The sequence below is a fragment of the Muntiacus reevesi genome, chromosome X, assembly GCF_963930625.1.
Source record: "Muntiacus reevesi chromosome X, mMunRee1.1, whole genome shotgun sequence".
Taxonomy (NCBI): Eukaryota; Metazoa; Chordata; class Mammalia; order Artiodactyla; family Cervidae; genus Muntiacus; species Muntiacus reevesi.
In genome coordinates this window covers 131,219,056-131,237,793 of record NC_089271.1, presented here as the reverse complement: position 1 = coordinate 131,237,793, position 18,738 = coordinate 131,219,056, and the positions used below count along the sequence as shown (strand labels likewise).

The 18,738-nt window shown below is 41.4% G+C and overlaps 1 long non-coding RNA gene across 2 annotated transcripts in view; it reads left to right on the top strand.

Moving 5' to 3' along the window:
- LOC136153427 (uncharacterized) overlaps positions 1-12,939 on the top strand; it is a 57,152-nt gene extending 44,213 nt beyond the window's left edge. For both annotated transcript variants that reach the window (XR_010660397.1, XR_010660396.1), the window contains exon 8: positions 11,698-12,939. This is a non-coding gene — a long non-coding RNA (uncharacterized lncRNA). The remainder of the gene's footprint in view (positions 1-11,697) is intronic.
- The last annotated feature ends 5,799 nt before the right edge of the window (positions 12,940-18,738 follow it).

Below are 18,738 nucleotides of genomic sequence, written 5' to 3'. Positions count from 1 at the left end.
ATTTTGGTTTCCTCAGGGTATATGCCTAGGAGTGGGATATGCCTAGGGTATATGCTGGGTCATATGGTGGTTTTATTCCTAGTTTTTCAAGGAATCTCCATACCGTCTTCCATTACATTTCCACCAGCAGTGCAAGAGGGGTCCCTTTCCTCCACACCCTCTCCAGCATTTATTGTTTGTAGACTTTTTGATGATGGCCATTCTGACCAGTGTGAGGTGATATCTCATTGTAGTTTTGATTTGCATTTCTCTAATAATGAGCAATGTTGAGCATCTATTCATGTGTTTGTTAGTGATCTGTATGTCTTCTTTGGATAAATGTCTGTTTAGGTCTTTTTCCCACTTTTTGATTGAGTTTTTTGTTTTTCTGGTATTGAGTTGTATGAGCTGCTTGTATATTTTGGAAATTGATCCTTTGTCAGTTGTTTCATTAGCTATTATTTTCTCCCATTCTGAGGGTTGTCTTTTCACCTTGCTTATAGTTTCCTTTGCTGTGCAAAACTTTTAAGTTTAATCAGGTCCCTACTTTTGTTTTTATTTCCATTACTCTAGGAGGTGGATCATAGAGGATCTTGCTTTGATTTATGTCATTGAATGTTCTGCCTGTTTTCCTATAAGAGTTTTATAGTTTCTGGTCTTACATTTAGGTCTTTAGTCCATTTTGAGTTTATCTTTGTGTATGGTGTTAGGAAGTGTTCTGATTGCGTTCTTTTACATGTAGCTGTCCAGTTTTCCCAGGACCATTTATTGAAGAGGCTGTCTTTGCCCCATTGTATATTCTTGCCTCCTTTGTCAAAAATAAGGTACCCATGGGTGCATGGGTTTATTTCTGGGCTTTCTATCTTGTTCCATTGGTCTGTATTTCTGTTTTTGTGCTAGTACCATACTGAGAATTATCTGACAAGGATTTTAATGCAGCACCACAAAAATGCTTCAATAAGCAAGCCATGTCTCTTCCATAAAATGAAAGGAAAAAAAATAGGAAGTCACAGCAAAGAAACAACAAGTTATAAAAAAGAAACAGCAATTATAGAAGGAAGGATACAATAGCAGAAATTAAAAACTTGCTGGTTAGGCTCAATAGTATAGTGGAGATGACAGAGGATAGAATCAGTGAACTTGAGGATACACCAATAGAATTTACTCAATCTGAGCAGCACAGAAAAAAATAGACTGGAAAAAAATAGAGCCTGTGAAACCTGTGGGAAATTAAAAAAGATCCATATCAGAGTCCTAGAAGCATACCAAAATCAAAGACAGTGCAGAAAAGGGAGAAAGCTATAGACAAATATCTCATGGACTTAGAAAAATCTTCAACAAAACATTAGAAAAATGAAACCAACAATGTATAAAAGAATTACACACCATGACCAGGTGAGATTTATTAAGGTATGCAAATCTAGTTCAATATTTTAAAAATCAACATATAAAAACTTGAAAAAAAATCAGTCAACTTGGGCTACCATATATATCTGACTCTTTGTGACCCCATGAACTGTAACCCACCAGGCTTCTCTGTCATGGTATTCTCCAGGCAAGAATACTGGAATGGGTTGCCCTTCCCTTCTCCAGGGCATCTTCCTGAACCAGGGATTGAACCCAGGTCTCCTACATTACAGGTGGATTCTTTACCTCCTGAGCCACCAGGGAAGCCCCATCCATATGCCCATATCAGTTAGCAAAGAAAAATACATTTGATAAAATTCAATACTTATTCATGATAAAAACCAGTATACTAGGAGTAGAGGGGAACTTCCTTAACTTCATAAAGAACATCTAAACATAACAGCTAACATTATACTTAACAGTGAAAGACTGAATGTTTCCCTTTTAAGATTGAAATGAGGGAAGCATGTCTGTTCTTATCACTTCTATTCAACATTGTGCTGGAAGTTCTGGACAGTATAACAAGACAAGAAAAAGAAATTTTAAAAAATCCAGATTAGAAAGAATCAAGGAAAACTATCTCTGCAGAAAATTTGACCATGTGCACAACAAATCACAAGAAATCTTAAAAAAAAAAAAACCTTCTAGAACTAATAATTGAACTCAGCAAGGCCACATGATATAAAATCAACACAAAAATCAGTTGCGTTTCTATATAGTAACTGGAAATCTAAAATAACACCATTTACAATTGCTCCAAAGAAAATGAAATATCAATATTTAGGTATAAACTTAACAAAGCAGGTACAGAATTTGTATGCTGAAAATTACAAAACACTAATGAAAGAACTTGAGATTGATTGTGTTCATGGACTGGAAGATTCAGCATACTAAAGATGTCAGTTCTCCCCAGATTGATTTATAAGTTAATGAAATCTCTATCAAAATCCCAGCAAGGATTTGTATAGATAGAGATAGGCTTATTATAAAATTTATATGGAAGAAATTACCTGATTGCCTAGTGGTTAGGATCGTGCTTTTACTGCTGTGACCCAGGTTCAGTACCTGACCAGGGTACTGAGATCCCACAAGTCACTCTGTGCAATGCCCCCCTCCCCCAAAATTACATGAAATAGCAAAGGACCTAGAGTAGCTAAAAATGATTTTTATAAAGAGCAAACTTTTATAAAGGATAAACCAATGTAAAAGCTTACTATATAGCTACAGTAATTAAGCCAGTATGGTAAAAGTGGGAGGTAAACACACAGATAAATGGAACAGAATAGAGAACCCAGAAACATACCCACACAAATTTGTTCAATTGATTTTTGAAAGTTGTAAAATCAGTTCAGTGGAGGAAGGATAGCCTTTTAAATAAATAGTGCAGAAGCAGTTGATATCCATGGGCAAAATAAGTGAATTTTTACCTAAACATCACACTATATATAAAGATTAATTCAACATGGATCACAGACTTAAAGTGCAAAACTATAAAACTTGTAGAACAAAAGTCACAGGACGAAATCTTCATGGTCTAGGGCTCAACAAAGTGTTCTTAGACTCGATACCACAAGCATGATCCATAAAAGGAAAAACTATTAATTGTATTTCATCAAAATAATGAAGTTTTGTTCTATGAAAGATCCTATTAATATGAGCTACAAACTAGAGAAATTACTTGCAAAGTATGTATCTGAAAAGGATTTTTATCCAGAATATATAAAGAACTCTCAAAATTCAAACAATCCTGTTAGAAAATATGCAGAAGATATAAACAAACTTTTCACTAAAGAGAATATACAGATGACACATAACACATGAAAAGATGTTCAACATCATCAGTCATCAGGAAAGTGCACATCAAAACCATAGTGAGATATTACTGCACACCTATCAGTTCAGTTCAGTTACTCAGTCATGTCCGACTCTTTGTGATCCCATGGACTGCAGCACGCAAGGCTTCCCTGTCCATCACCAATTCCCAAAGCTTGCTCAAACTCATGTCCATTGGGTCGGTGATGCCATCCAACTGTCTCATCCTCTGGCATCCCCTCTCCTCCCACCTTCAATCTTTCTCAGCATCAGGGTCTTTTCCAATGAGTCAGTTCTTCGCATCAGTTGGCTAAAGTATTGGAGTTTCAGTTTCAGCATTAGTCCTTCCAATGAATATTCAGGACTGATTTCCTTTAGGATTGACTGGTTTGATCTCCTTGCCGTCCAAGGGACTCTCAAGAGTCTTCTCCAACACTGCAATTCAAAAGCATCAATTCTTCAATGCTCAGCTTTCTTTTTAGTCCAACTCCCACATCCATACATGACTACTGGAAAAACCATAGCTTTGACTAGATGGACACATCTATGAGAACAGCTAAAATAAAAAATATTGACACCAAATGCTGGAGAGGATGCAGAGAAACTGGGTCACTCATACGTGTATTCTTCAACATATTAATGTTTAAATAAACTGTAGGACATATGTGCCATGGAATACTACTCAGTAATAAAAAGAAGTAGGTTATCCATTCATGGTAATAACTTGGGTGAATCTCCCAGGAATCCTCCTGAGTGAGAAAAATACCAGTTTTAAAAAGTTACATACTGTATGGTTGTTTATATAATACTATTGAAATGACAAAATGTACAGTGATGGGGGACAGTTAGTGGGTGCCACAGGGGTTAGAAAATGGGGCAGATAGAAGGTAAGTATGAATGTGTAGGGAGCAACTGGAAGGATCCTTGTGATAGTACAGTTCTGATCTTATTGGTGGATTCATGAACCTACACATGTGATAGAATTGCAAACAACTCAATCCACAGACATATACAAACAAATGATTACAGGTAAAGCTGGGCATATCTAGGCAAGATCAATAATCATGGGCAGTATTGGTGCCGTGGTTGTGGTATTGTACTACAGTTTTATGAAATGTTCCCACTTTGGGAAACTGGGTAAAGTATACATGGTATATTACTGCATTATTTCTTACAATTGCATGTGACTCTACAATGATCTCAAAATACAAAGTTCAATTTAAAAAAAAAGAAAAAACAATCCGGGCCTTGAATATTTTGCCAGAAGCTGAACTATGGAATCTGACTCATTTGCGGGCATGAAACTAGTTGGCCTTTTGACTACAGAGTAGATAATTATAAAGAACAGTGACTCCCCCAACTTGAGGGTGCAGCCCCTTTGGGAGCCTGTAATAATCCAAAGAGGTATTGTTCACCTTCTGGAAATTCTCAATAACCAAATGTAATTGAAAATCACTTTCATGAAATAACAAACATTTGCTATATAAATCTTCATCTCAGAGAACCACACTAGAAAATCAAAATAGGAGATCTCTAACCTCTCCACACGTTAGCCCTTCCCAAACAGCAATCACCAGCCTGATCGTTCTTCATACCGTCAATGTCTGAGATCTGAATTGGCCTGTTAAGTCTGTATGGTGAACAGCTGTCACCCCTAACCCTGGGCAACCAGAAGGCTCAGACCATAGAGAAACTCTGAGGGGGAATGAGAGGCTGTGGATGATTGGCAAACCCCATTCCATTGCTCGGCCAAGGCCTCCAAAGGGATGCACCACCTTTAGATTCAACATTTTCCTTAAGAGAAGCTTAGAGGCTTTTCATGATCTTTTCCTAAAAGCTTTTTTCCTGCTTGTTCTTCAGACCTGGAGCATCTTGAATTTATCACTTGCTTTGATCAAAGAGAAACTTGATTTCACAGAGGACTAAACAAACAATGGGGAAAGCACATTTCCCCTTAAAATTAGTTTTTTTTTCTTTAGTGACTCAAATTTAATCTTGTTAACATTGGCTTTAAAAAAAATGTCCTCACAAATTGTTTGTCTGCAAAAGAGATCATTTGGAAGTTTGCTTTGGTTTTATGATTTAATATCTAAATTACTAAATTGGCCAAGTTAAAAACCTTGACCTTCCTTAAGTTTTTAGGTTCTGAGGCAAGAATACTGGAGTGGGTAACCATTCACTTCTCCATGGGATCTTCCTGGCCCAAGGATTGCACCTGGGTCTCCTGCATTGCAGGCAGATTCTTTACTATCTGAGCCACCAGGGAAACCCTTTATCAGGATTCCCCCCAAACTCCCTCATGCTGCCCATTTGTAGATACACCCCCTCCAAACCCTGGCAACCACGGATGTGTTTTCCATCACTGTATTTTTCTCTCTTTGAGAAAGTCATAGAAATGGAACCATACAGTAGAGAACTTTAAAACTGGCTTCTCTCAGCATCATGTCTTCAGGATTCATCACATTGGTGTATCTATCAATAGTTCATTTAAGATCCTTTTTTACTTCTGAATTACTCCCCAATTTCATTAATTAGTTTTCTAAGCAGGCTTTGTAATAGTGTAGCAACAGTATAATCTATGTGCAATGAAATCACCTTTGGTAAAATGACTGACAGTTACTAAGGTTTTTCTTATCCAGTTATTCATCTGTTTCGGCTGATAAAAAAATAAGGCAAAGAGGCAAGAAGTAGATAATAATTTCTAAATAAGCATCATAGAGTTCTAAAACCAGCAAGCAGCACCCCTGACTGCCTGAATTGTTCTCAAACCACTTCTCTCACCACTTGAGAAACCTACCAGGACAGCAGTGGCCACTGGACTTCTAGACATATGCTTCCTGCCCAGGAGCCTTCCTGTTGATTCTAGAGCCAGCTTCACACAAAAGAATGAGTACAGTTCTCTAGAAAGTAACATCCCCCCCGCCCCCCACAGATCACACCCATACCCCCTGATCACACCCACATCCCCTGCAGTGAAATCATGGAGTCTCAACCACTGGACTGCCAGGGAAGTCCCGAAGGTGACATTTTAAGGAATTCTTGAACTGCCCTCCTGAGGAACCCAAAATGTCTTTTACTAAAGATTTGTCATACCAGAAACTTCTACTATTAGAATCACTCATTTAGGCTAAGGAGTTCCAGAAGACCTCTCTTTAAAAAATGCAAACATGTCACATAGGAGGATATCCCGTTATGAAATTGGGCCCTGAGGGGCTGAAACAAAATCTTCTGACCTGAGGCAGAAGCCAGATTTGGAATGGAGCTCAGTGCTAAGGGCTGGGACCCCGGCTTAAATTAAAGGTGAGGTCAGATGACTCTGCAAGGCCAAGTAGCAGCAGTGTAATAAGCAGGACTTTATGAGGCCTTCCCAGGGGAGCTCTTTCCCGGTGTCCTCTGCTAAAGCTCCTCTCTGAAGTACCTAGAGGATAGTATTTGATGCAAATTTCCTGAGTTGGTTTGCAGATGTGAAACCGCCCCCCCAATAGAAAATGTTAACTACTTGATGACCAGGAGCACATAGCCCCAGGCCTCCCAGAGCTTAAGGACTGATAATGTTAACCCGTGTGACACTACCCTCTTCCCTCGCCATCAGAGAATCCTGTGTGAGTTGATCACATACCTTTCGACCCCCTGCCCCACCTGACTTTTATAAACGCTTTGCAGAAACCCTTCAGAGAGCTCAAGGCTTTTTAGGGCAGGAGCCACCCGCCTCCTGGCATGGCCCTGCAGTAAACCCTTCCCTACTCCAAACTCTACCTTTTCAGTTTGTTTAACCTCACCGTCAGGTGCATTAACAGCAGGAGACACTGGGACCCAGGGAAGTGGGCTGAAAAGGGGTGGGGGGGTATGTGTCAAATGAGGCAGTGGGACATGCTAAGAACAAACATTACCTGTGTCCTCAGTACAGCCGGGTCATGCCCTGGTGGCCCCACTCTGGAGTCAGATCGCTAGATGCTGTGTTTGCTTCTGTCTTATCTACCTACTAAGTCAACACGAAGTCGAAGCTCTGAAACCCAATTCAATAAGAGTGTTTATGAATCCAGTGTACTTAGCCAACACTAAGGAGGAAGCCACCTTCCAACTGCAGGAGGGCTTTCCTTTTTTATTCAGTTTCCCTTTCTTTTGTGTTTATAGTCTTTCCCCCTTCTCCCCAAAGGCACGTCACTCTGAAAGTCCTGCTTGTATTAATAAAAGCAACTCGATGGCCAAGTATCAGAGACTCTAGGTGGAGGGGAAACCGAGTCATTTCCTGTGAGGGAAGGGAGTCAGCCTCGAGTGGTCAGACTTACCCCAAACTGAGGGCAGTAGGACGACCCTTGCACACCCACTTAGGAAGCCAGGGCCACCTTAGCCTGGGGTTAGCTGTGGCCTTGGTCTTCTTCACCAGTGTTATTTTACAACCTCTTGCTCCACGCAGACACGTACAACTAATGAAGTAACTGTTGGCGCATCTGCCAGCAACACAGCTCATTTCTGTTGATTAGTCATAGACCAACAATCAGTAATTTGGTAGATTGCACTTGAGCTGACACATTTTCAAACTAATGGTTCATAAAACAGAGGGCCACTCATTTTATGTATATATAAGTGGCTCTTAGTGCATCAAAAAGATGTTTAAAACAACAAAGGAATACTCAAAAGCACAGTTTATCATCTTGGTTGGTAACATTCAATGGCAGCCCTTGGTTAAATAAGCAAAGCAGCACACAGACAGAGGGTGGAAGTGCTGGGGCAAGCGCAGGCTCCTTCCTAAGGACTTCTGGCCATGGCACCTGGGGCTCTAGGCAGGTGTGCTGAGGGGCTGCCCAGGGAGCAGGAGAACTGAGTTGCGAGATTGTTCAAACCTTTGCAAAGAAAGAATCACAGAGACAGTGCTTTCTGAGAAAGAGCAGAAATAAAGTAGACCTAGGAAGCTAGTTGGGCTTCCCTGGTGACTCAGTGGTAAAGAATCCGCCTGCCAATGCAGGAGATGCAGGTTCGACTCCTGGGTCAGGAAGATCTCCTGGAGACTAGAATTGTAACCCACCCTAGTATTCTTGCCTGGGAAATCCCATGGACAGAGGAGCCTGGAGGGCTACAGTCCACGGGGTCTCAGAGTCAGACATGACTTAGTGACTCAACAACAGGAAGCTAGTTAAGTGTTTGAGACCCAAATGCCAATGGAAAAAGCTCTGTGTCTTTAGAGCTGATGCAATTGGAGCCTTTCATATTGAGGCATGAACATTTACAGCTGGGGCAGCAACCTCCCCTACATTTCTGTTCATCTGATTTTCAATTTCAGTTGTTCATTCTCTATACCCAGCCCCACTGTGGGACTGCGCACTAATTATCTCATGGTGGTGATACCATCTGCTGAAAAGGCTGGCAGCTGAGCCACTACCATCTTCCTACCTCTACCTGCCCTGGTACACGAAACAGAAGGCAGTGTACTGTCCCCTGTGCCCTACTCAGGGGACTGACTCAGCTTCACAGATTGAAGCAGAAACTGAGAACTTGACCCATTCTCCAGATTGGAGCCTTTGCCTATGGTGTTTAGTACTGGAGTTGGGGGACTCAGCCTGTGTCTACATGTGGCCTGGGTGGTGGAGCAGGTGAGACAGGCCTTGCGGTGAAGTATTTGGCTAAACTACCTTCCTATGTGGGTCCACACACCTGTGATTGACTCATGGGCCTGGGTCTGATCTAAATGAACAAGTGAATTTCTTGACCACCACTTTTATTTCTCTCCCTGGTACCTAGACACAATTAAAAGCCATTTGGTCACAAGAGGGTTGAGAGGGTGTAGACAAGACTGAATCATCCCATCCTTGACCCTGAAAAAAGAATTGAAAGGATCTGATGTACACATAAATCAGTTGTACCATCTTTTTGTAGAAATGGCAGCATGACCTTTCTTTGTAATCCCACTCAAAGTATTTTTAAACTTCAGAATAGGAGTGAGGAACCCAGGGATTGACACTGGTAAATTGTTGCAAACAGGCAGTATGGGGGAAGGTGGACAGGGCATACGGTCCCTAGTCTAATCTCCCCCTGCCCATGAAGTTCTGAAAGTTTGGTGAGAATAGTTGGTGAGTTAGAATGATAGTTAAGCATCTATTCTTTTATATATGTTAAAATATTCTTAATGCTTATGACAGCTGTGAGGGATGTTACAGAGAGAGGAACATATTCACTGTCTAAGTAGCAGAGATAGGGAATAAGTCTTGATTTTTTTTAGTTATTCTTTATTTTTACTTATTTTTAATTTTGTTTTATGTTGGAGTAGAAAATCTTGATTTGACCAGAGAAAAAAGGTGGTTTGTTTTCCACTTTTGAGCCATTGATTTCATCTCCAGGGAACACAGCCTAACTGTTGCACAGCTGGGCACTGACATTAGTAGCAAGAAGCCAATCACATTTTTTTTCCCTTTTCACTCTCCTTTTCTTTTACTGATCGTTATCTGTAACTGTTCAGGTTCCTTGGATTTTTTTCCCTGTTATCATTAGCTTGTAAAAGAATGTGGTCAGCTTCCCCCATTTGTATGAATGTAGAAGAATATTAATATAGCTACAAGAAAAGCAGAGATAAGCCAGAAGTCAAAGAATCAGAGTGTTCCAGCCAGATGAGCCATAGAAAAAACTGGGACCAGCCCTTCACTTGTTTTGTGTGTGTGTGTGTGTGTGTGTTTGTTTTTGTTTTTGTTTTTGTTTGCTGCTCTTCCCTGGTAGCTCAGTTGGTAAAGAAACTGCCTGCAATGCAGGAGACCCCAGTTCGATTCCTGGGTCGGGAAGATCCTCTGGAGAAGGGATAGGCTACCCACTCCAGTATTCTTGGGCTTCCCTTGTGGCTCAGCTGTAAAGAATCCACCTGCAATGCATGAGACCTGGGTTCAATCCCTGGGTTGGGAAGATCCCTTGGAGAAGGGAAAGGCTACCTACTCCATTATTCTGGCCTGGAGAATTCCATGGATTGTATAGTCCACGGGGTCAAAAATAATCGACTGAGTGACTTACTTTCACTTTCACTGTTCAGTATGTGGGATCTCAGTTCCCCTACCAGGGATTGACCCCCTGCAGTGGTAGCTCAGAGTCTTAAGCACTGGACCACCAGGGAAGTCCCAGCCCTTCACTTTCACCGTGGGGAAACAGAGACCCAAAAAGGGAAGGTGGGTCATGATTCCCATTTTTGTCCTCTTTCCGGAATGCGATATATGATTTTACTGCTCCATACTTTCCTTTCTAATGATAATTTGTAAAAGTTATTATTAGGCACTTCTGGGGCACCAAGCCAATTAGGTTAAGGAGTGGTACAGAGCCATATGATGGTAGGGAAACCTAGACCCAAACTAAACATTCACCCTGGACCATCAGATCTGGAGTTAACCCTCATTTGTGTTGTGTTGGCATTCCCCTAGGTACTAGGTACTGTCCTTGGCCTGCTTGTCTTCTGTTGGGTTGACCAAAAGTTTCATTTGGGTTTTCTGTAAAATGTTACTGCAATTCTTAGGCTGTTCTACCTGTCTCAGTGGATAACTCATCCCTTCTCCAGTTCAACACCCAGCTTGTTACCTGTCCATCTCTTTACAAATCTCTGCTCTTCCCTTATACCCTGCTGTACTTGTAACCGCAACAAAACCTCTGTTTTGTTTGAATAAAAACAAGCAAAAATCTTTTCAACCTATGTCTCCCTGCCCTTAGCTATTCCCTTGTCAGCCAAGCCTCTTGAAAGAATGGTTTGTATTTGATGTTCTAAGTCCTTCCTTTCATTCACCCCAGTGCCAAACTCAACGGGTACCTTTTAAGTCTTTACTTTACAGGATCTTGCTCTGCAGCATTTCACACTGTATTTGTCTGCCTGAAACTCTTTTTCCTGACTTTTCTTCTCTAGATTCTTCTACTCCTCTGTCCCTCAAGGATCTTAATCAATAGTAGTTATATCTTGGGTTCACACCCAGCTTACATCTCCTTTACTGCAGTACTTCCCAACCCATCATCTCTCAGGAAAGGATGGTAAAGCCCGGGACACAGTCAGTAGGTCTAGTGATGGCTCTCTAATGGGAGGTGGATACTGAACCTGTGGGATTCTGTTCTCTACCCCCCACCACAAGAATACAGTGAGATCGAGGAAGCAGATGGCAGGGAACTTGGCTGAGGGGTCACACTGACTCAGAGGCTGACCCTACAGTTGTGATTGTGTGAGTGGATGAGTGACTAGAAGATACTTCCGGGCAGAGGAGGCAGCATGAGAAATAAAGGCAACTCTGCCTGAGAAACAGGGAAGAGATCCTGAAACAGGGAGGGGTGCAGAGGAGCAGAGGAGCAGAGAAGGGAATAGGAGGGAGACGGGAGTGGGGAGAGGAAGCATGGGAGAGGGCACCCAGGGGAGTTCTGACTGCCCGTGAGGGGCTGTGGTGCTGGCTGCACTACATTTCCACATGACTCCCTGGGTCCTTGTAATGACTCTCTCTGTTCACTACCTTATTTTAGTGGGGTTTTGTCTCTTGCCACTTTTATCCTAAGGTACCTCTTCTTTTGTGGTGCTGGAGAAGACTCTTGAGAGTCCCTTGGACTGCAAGGAGATCAAATCAGTCAATCCTAAAGGAAATCAACCCTGAATATACATTGGAAGGACTGATGCTGAAGCTGAAACTCCAATACTTTGGCCGCCTGATGTGAAGAGCCGACTCACTGGAAAAGACCCTGATGCTGGGAAAAATTGAAGGCAGGAGGATAAGGGGACGACAGAGGATGAGGTGGTTGGATGGCATCACCAACTCAATGGGCATGAACTTGGACAAACTCCGGGAGACAGTGGAGGATAGAGGAGCCTGGCATGCTGGGATCCATGAGGTCTCAAAGAATCAGACATGACTTAGCGATTGAACAACAACAATCTTTTCTTCCTCCACTTCCTCAACCTCACCCTGAGTGATCTCATCCACTCTTTTTTCAGTTTAAGATGTTTTTATTCAATGCATATAGTTTTTTTTTTTTTTTTAAAAAAAAGCATGCCAAAGGCTTATACAAATGGATTATACACAGTGATAAGCAGAAGACCCTATGCCCACCCCTTTCATGCTTCCCAAAAGCAGTCTCTCTTTGAAGTATTCCTTATGGTGTTTACCTCAGTCATTGAAAAGAATATAATTATCCCACTATTCCTTTATTTTTATTCCAGTAAAATATACATTGCACAGATTTACCATTTCGACTAATTTATGTGTACAGTGGCATTAAGTATAATTGCATTGTGGTACAGTCATCACCACGAGCCATCTACAGAAGTTTTTCATTCTCTCAAACTGAAATTCTGTATCCAGTAAACAATAACTTCTCATTCCCTTCCTGCCCAGCCCCTGGTAATGACTCTTCTAGGTCGTGTCACTATACATTTTATTCTAGGTACATCATATAAATGGAATCATACAATATTTGTCCTCTGTTGTCACACTTATTTCACTTAGCAAATGTCTTCCAGGGTTGTCTATGTTGTAATATATATCAGAATTTCGTTCCTTTTTAAAGGTTGAAACATTCTATTTTATACACATACAACATCATATTTTATTTATCTTTTCATTCATTGATGGACATTTGATCTATTTCCATCTTTGGCTATTATGAATGTGCTGCTGTGAACTCAAGTGTATAATATCTGTTTGAGCCTCTGCTGTCATTTCTTTGGGATATATATATCCAGAAATGGAATTATTGAATCATATGGTAATTCAGTGTTTGCTTTTCTGAGGAGCACTGTGTTGTTTTCCACATTCTACTATTTTATAAAACACTATTTAAACATCATGTACTGATTTTGTGTTATGGTAGCTGAAGATCCATCCTCTCTTGAAGTATTCTCTAGGCCTTGTGTGCTAATGACTTCCCATCTATATTTCCAGCCCTCACTTTCCCTTGAGCTTCAGGCTTATATTATCCAAATGCTTGCTGGACATCTCCATGTGGATGTTAAGCTCAGGATATGCAAAGCATAATTAAAATGCTTGCCCCTGCCTCTACCCAGACTTTCTCTTCCTCTGGTTATTATACTGCCCCTTCATCAGTGAATGTCACTTGTGTCTACCCAATAAGTCAAACAAGAAACCTGTAGAGGAGTGGGAAGGTGTGGGTGGGAGGGAGACTCAAGAAGGAGGGGATATATGTATACTAATAGCTGATTTACTTTGTTGTAAGGCATAAACTAACACAACATTGTAAAGCAATTATCCTTCAATAATAATAATAACAAAGAAACTTGGAGGTTATCACAAATTGTTCCTGGACCTTACCATCCAATGGTTAACTAAGACTTCCAGATTTTCCCTCTGAAATATTTCTAAACTCCATTCCCTTTTCTTCTTACTCACTGTCACTGCCCCAGTTGAGATCTTCATCATCTATTGATTGAACCACTTGCAGCAGCCTCCTCCTAACTTGTCTCCCTGCCTCCATTCTTGCCCTCATTTAATTCTATTGCAAATTGATCTAGGCCAGTTTAGCCTCTGGCACCATCAGGTACTTTTCAGTGAACATCAGTAATTTCCAATGTCTGGAATTATCTGTGGGTTGTAGTTTTCATCCCCCAGAGCCTCCATACCAGGTGGTATGTTCCACTGAAAACAGGACTTCGACCCAATTCTGCCAAGCATACATTATTAGCAGTTGGGCATAGTCCTGCAACCTGTCCTCCAGGAAGCCCCACGCAGGAAAGGTTCACTTGAAGCACATTTAGCAATTCTCCAGCAGTAGCATTTTAGCTAAACTTCTGGTCAAATCAGGCAGCAGACTCATCCATCAAGTGTCAGGAGCCAGGACCCAATGGATTTCTAGACCTAGAATGCCACTCTGGAAGTAGCAGTGTTTTAGGCCCCTTTGATGCAAGGGCAGACAAAAGCAACAGTCCATAAATCTGGAACACTATTTATTTAACAAGTGAAAGTTTATTTCTACCATCCCGTATGTAATGAGCAAACCCTCTAGTGTAGATTTAGGTAGATTGGTTGAAGTTTTCCAGTAGCTGCTTCTGGAGCATGAACTCATAATTAGAGCCCTTCAGATGCAAACTAAGCACTGCTAGAATGTATTCCTCTTTGAGGTGCTTCAGACAGTAACTGTCCCTAGAGTTTATCTATATGTTCATGTATACGTATAGGTGTGTGTGTATTTTGCGTTGTCTGTGCTGAGGTTTTTGTTGTTGTTGTCTTGTTTGTTTTGTTTTTTGGCTGCATGGCATGTGGGATCTTATTTCGCCAACCAGGGATCAAACCTACAGCCCCTGCAGTAGAAGCGCAGTCTTAACCTCTGGATCACCAGGGAAGTCCCTGTGCTGAGTTTTTTCAAGGTAAATTTCAGGCTATATAACAAATCTATCCTCCCATGGACATCTGTCCATATTGTTCCCCTGCATAAAACCCTTCCCTTTCATGGTTCCCGGTTGCCTGTAAAATCAAGTCCAAACTCTTTCAAGTGACATGCAAGGCCTTGCCAAACAACCCCCACCACTTTCTTTTCTGTACTTTACCCTCTAGTCTAGAATTACCAAGCCACTTGTAGTGAAGCACCCACCACCCATGATGCTCTCCCCACCTGCCTAACCCACCTTCGCACTTTCCTTCACCTGGCTAATTCTCACTCATCCTCTTTGACTCAATTCAGGCAGTTAGCCCTTTCAAGAAGGCTTCCCTGGAACCTAATGGAGTTAAGCACAGAGTCGGACACAACTGAAGTGACTTAGCATGCACGCATGCATTTAATTTTGAATAGCACTTATATATGCCAGGAACGATTCTAAGCACTTTTCATCCTCAAAACAACTCTGTGAGTTAGGTTCTATTATTATCCCTCTTTTTAAATAAGGAAAATGAGGCAGATGAAGGTTTAACTTGTCCAAGTTCACATAATTGATGAGTGGCAAGTCACACTTCAAACCCAGGTTGTCTGGCTCCAGAGTCTGTGTGTATAGAAATCCATAAGCGATGCTCTGTATTTTCATAGCACCATATGCATACCTCTATCTCAGCATTTAGCATAGTAGTTTGAAGTTCTTTCTTTGAGTATGTGCCTGCAGCTTTGCCATCAGGACCTTAAAGCTTAATAGTCTCTGAAGTATGGTGTAGGGTTAGATCATGAAGTTTGGAATTAGCCATACCTGGGGTTGAGTCCCACCTCTGCTCTGTACTAAGCTGTCTCAGTTCAGTTCAGTTCAGTCGCTCAGTCGTGTCCGACTCCTTGCGACCCCATGAACCTCAGCACGCCAGGCCTCCCTGTCCATCACCAACTCCCAGAGTCCACCCAAACCCATGTCCATTGTGTCGGTGATGCCATCCAACCATCTCATCCTCTGTTGTCCCCTTCTCCTCCCGCCCTCAATCTTTCCCAGCATCAGGGTCTTTTCAAATGAGTCAGCTCTCTGCATCAGGTGGCCAAAGTATTGGAGTTTCAGCTTCAAAATCAGTCCCTCCAACCTTAGGCAAATTACTCAACCTTTCTATGCTTCCTTTTCCTTATATGTAAATTGAGAATAAGAATACCTCACAGGGCAATGGAAAAATTGAAATGAGATGATATCTCTAAAGCACCTAGCACAGGGTCTGACATAGCTAAAAAAAAAAAAAAAAAAAAAAAAACCTCTTGGTAATGCTTGACTATTACAAATAGTTTTTATCTCTGCATCTCTAGCAACTGGCACAGTGCCTGAAAAATAAACATTTGAGAAATACTTGTTGAACTGAACTATTATGGAAATCAGTAGACTGACATAGATATCTGAAGTATATCTTGTGTGTACGACTTCAGAATTGCTCCCCTGTAGTTAAGCAGGATGTGCCATCTCACTTTGCTGGGGAACTTATGAGTTTTACCTCCAAAGGATAGATAGCCCTGGAACTCTCCAGTCATATGATGAACAAGCATATCATTCTGGTCCTTGCAACCATTAGTTTTATTGTAGCTGAAGCTCAAATAAGATAGCTCATCACCTTGAAGTGAATCTTGTTATCCTAAGTAATCTCATCATCTTTCAAACTGAAAAGAGAACTCCATTGCATTTCCTTTTCTTAGAACAAAGGCTTCAGGACTTCCCTGATGGTCCAGTAGATAAGAATCTGCCTGCCAATGCAGGGGACACAGGTTTGAGCTCTGGTCCTGGAAGATCCCACATGCTGCAGGGCAACTAAGCCCAAGTGCTGCAACTAGTGAAGCCTGCATGCTCTAGAGCCCATGTTCTGTAACAAGAGAAGCCACTGCAATGAGAAGCCTGCACACCACAACTAGAGAGTAGCTCTTATGGCAACTAGAGAAAGCCTGCGTGCAGCGATGAAAACCCAGTACAGCTAAAAAATTAAAATGAAAAAGACCAAGAGATTCAGAACTCCCCAGAGCTATCCATTCTTATCAAATCTCTGACCTTTTTGGCTTCTGAAATTCCTATGTAAATTTCCTTCCCAGTATCCCAGAGATTTGAATTGCTGATGAAAAAATTCAGTGGTCAATCTATAAACAGAATGGGAAATTTTAAGCCAATCTGAGGATTATAATCTGGGAGACAGTCTCTCACAGAGAACTGTGAGAACTGTTCTGCCCATTAGAGGTCAAAGAACAATTGTATCCATTTTTGAGACAAAGGGTTTTATACATCAGATGTATTTATGGTTTACATAATTCAGATGTATACCTACAAAGTACTGGGTCACTGTGACCCCTTACAATGTTAAGAAGGAATATTATCCCCTAAAGGGGTTATTGAGTAATGTGTCATCATGACCCCTTACAAGATTAAGAAGGAATATTGGTCTCCTAAAAAGTGATCTTGCCAGAATTAAGAAGGAATATTATCTCCTAAAGGAGTTATCGAGTAATATGTCATCATGACCCCTTACAAGATTAAGAAGGAATGTTGGTCTCCTAAGAAGTGATCTTGCCCACACCAGGAGAACATTGTTCTTTACGGTTGAGCAGGTATTTCTGCCACTGGGGAGATCTGGTTGGTGCATAATGCACACTAGATGTGAGGGAGGAGGTCAGAGGGCAGAGAAAAATTTTATGTTTATGCTTTTCTTGACTTGCCTTAAAATGTGAATTTTTATTTCATCAGTATTAATCCTGGTCATAACCTAAAATCTTACAGTTTGATTAAATCTCTGATTGTTACACTACCATTTTTCTCTTTTTTAGAAGAACCTCACCCATTAACACAAAAAACGTGCAACTAACTGAGGATTCTGGATTCTTAGATGCTAAGGGAATAATGCCTGGAGTGTGGGTCTGGTCAGGGCAGGCTGCCCAAAGATCTCCAGGCAGATGGGGAAGGGTTGGTAGATTTCTGATGGCAGGGGCTTCCCAAGTTGAGGAAAAGGCACTGGGCATTAGTCAGAGACCACAAAGCATGTAATGAACGAGAGGTGAGGTTAGCGGTTTCATGCTTAGAGCAAAACCTGGGATTCCCCTCTCTTTCTCTGTCCAGATGATCAGAAATAAATCCTGGAGGGTTCAGAAACACAGAGATCAGAAATGTTTATCTCTAGAAAAGTGCACTGGGCCAGACATGAGGAGATACGGTCTCTCATTCTGGTTCTACCACCAGTTTGTCCCATAATGGCGGGCAGGTCATATAAACCCATTTTAGACCATTTTCTTGACCGTTAATTAGAGATAGATATGTAATCAGACTATCACACAGAGCTGGTGGGAGGATTCAGTGGAAACTTACAATATCCATCAGATATAAGTTACTGAGATACTATTATGAAAATGTAGATACCACACGAAGAGAGACCACTTTCAGCCTTGCCATCTCGCATGTTATTGAATAATAAATGCCAGCTGCTCAGAGACTCCAAGAAATAGGTGTCAGGTGCACTGAAGAGAAAGGATTCTTTTAAACAAATGAAGAAACCAAAGTTCAGAGAGGTTAAATCACTCCTCAGTTATTGAGCAGGAACTGTGCTAAAGCCAAATGTGAACTACTTCACTGCTTTGTTTTCAGAGCCTGAAAACTTAGTTGCATTCCTTTGGCAGGCCCTTTAAGAGGGAGAATTGGTGAGAATTTCAGGAATAGTGGACAACTAATGAGGGCAGTATTTTGGAGGTTGGCAGCTGATCTCAGATACAGGTAGCTTAATCTTTTTGTGTGCCTTAATCCACTATGACCTCTAGAACTAGAGGTTCATAGACCTCTAGTACGTATGAACTATGTATCGCTCCTTTTGAGCCTGGGAACTGGGAGTTGATAACACTGAAAAGAGTGGCAATATCCCTTTAAATCAATAAGTATTTCTGAAGTGAGGTCTTGGCAGAGAGAAAGCAAGTGAAAGGAAAGCGAGCTGGCGTGAAGATCTGCACTCCAGTGGATCAATGAGCAGAGTGGGAATTCAGATACAAGAGAGCCTGTCCATGGCCCTAGTGGTGAGAGGGAGAAAGACAGAGACATCTTCATTATCTTCCAAAACAGAGTTGTACAGTTCTCGAAGACCTTCCGGCCACTCCATGAAGACACTGGTATAGATCCTCTTTCCATTCTCTCTGGCCTCTTTAGTCAACCCTCAACATGAATATCATGAGAGGTTG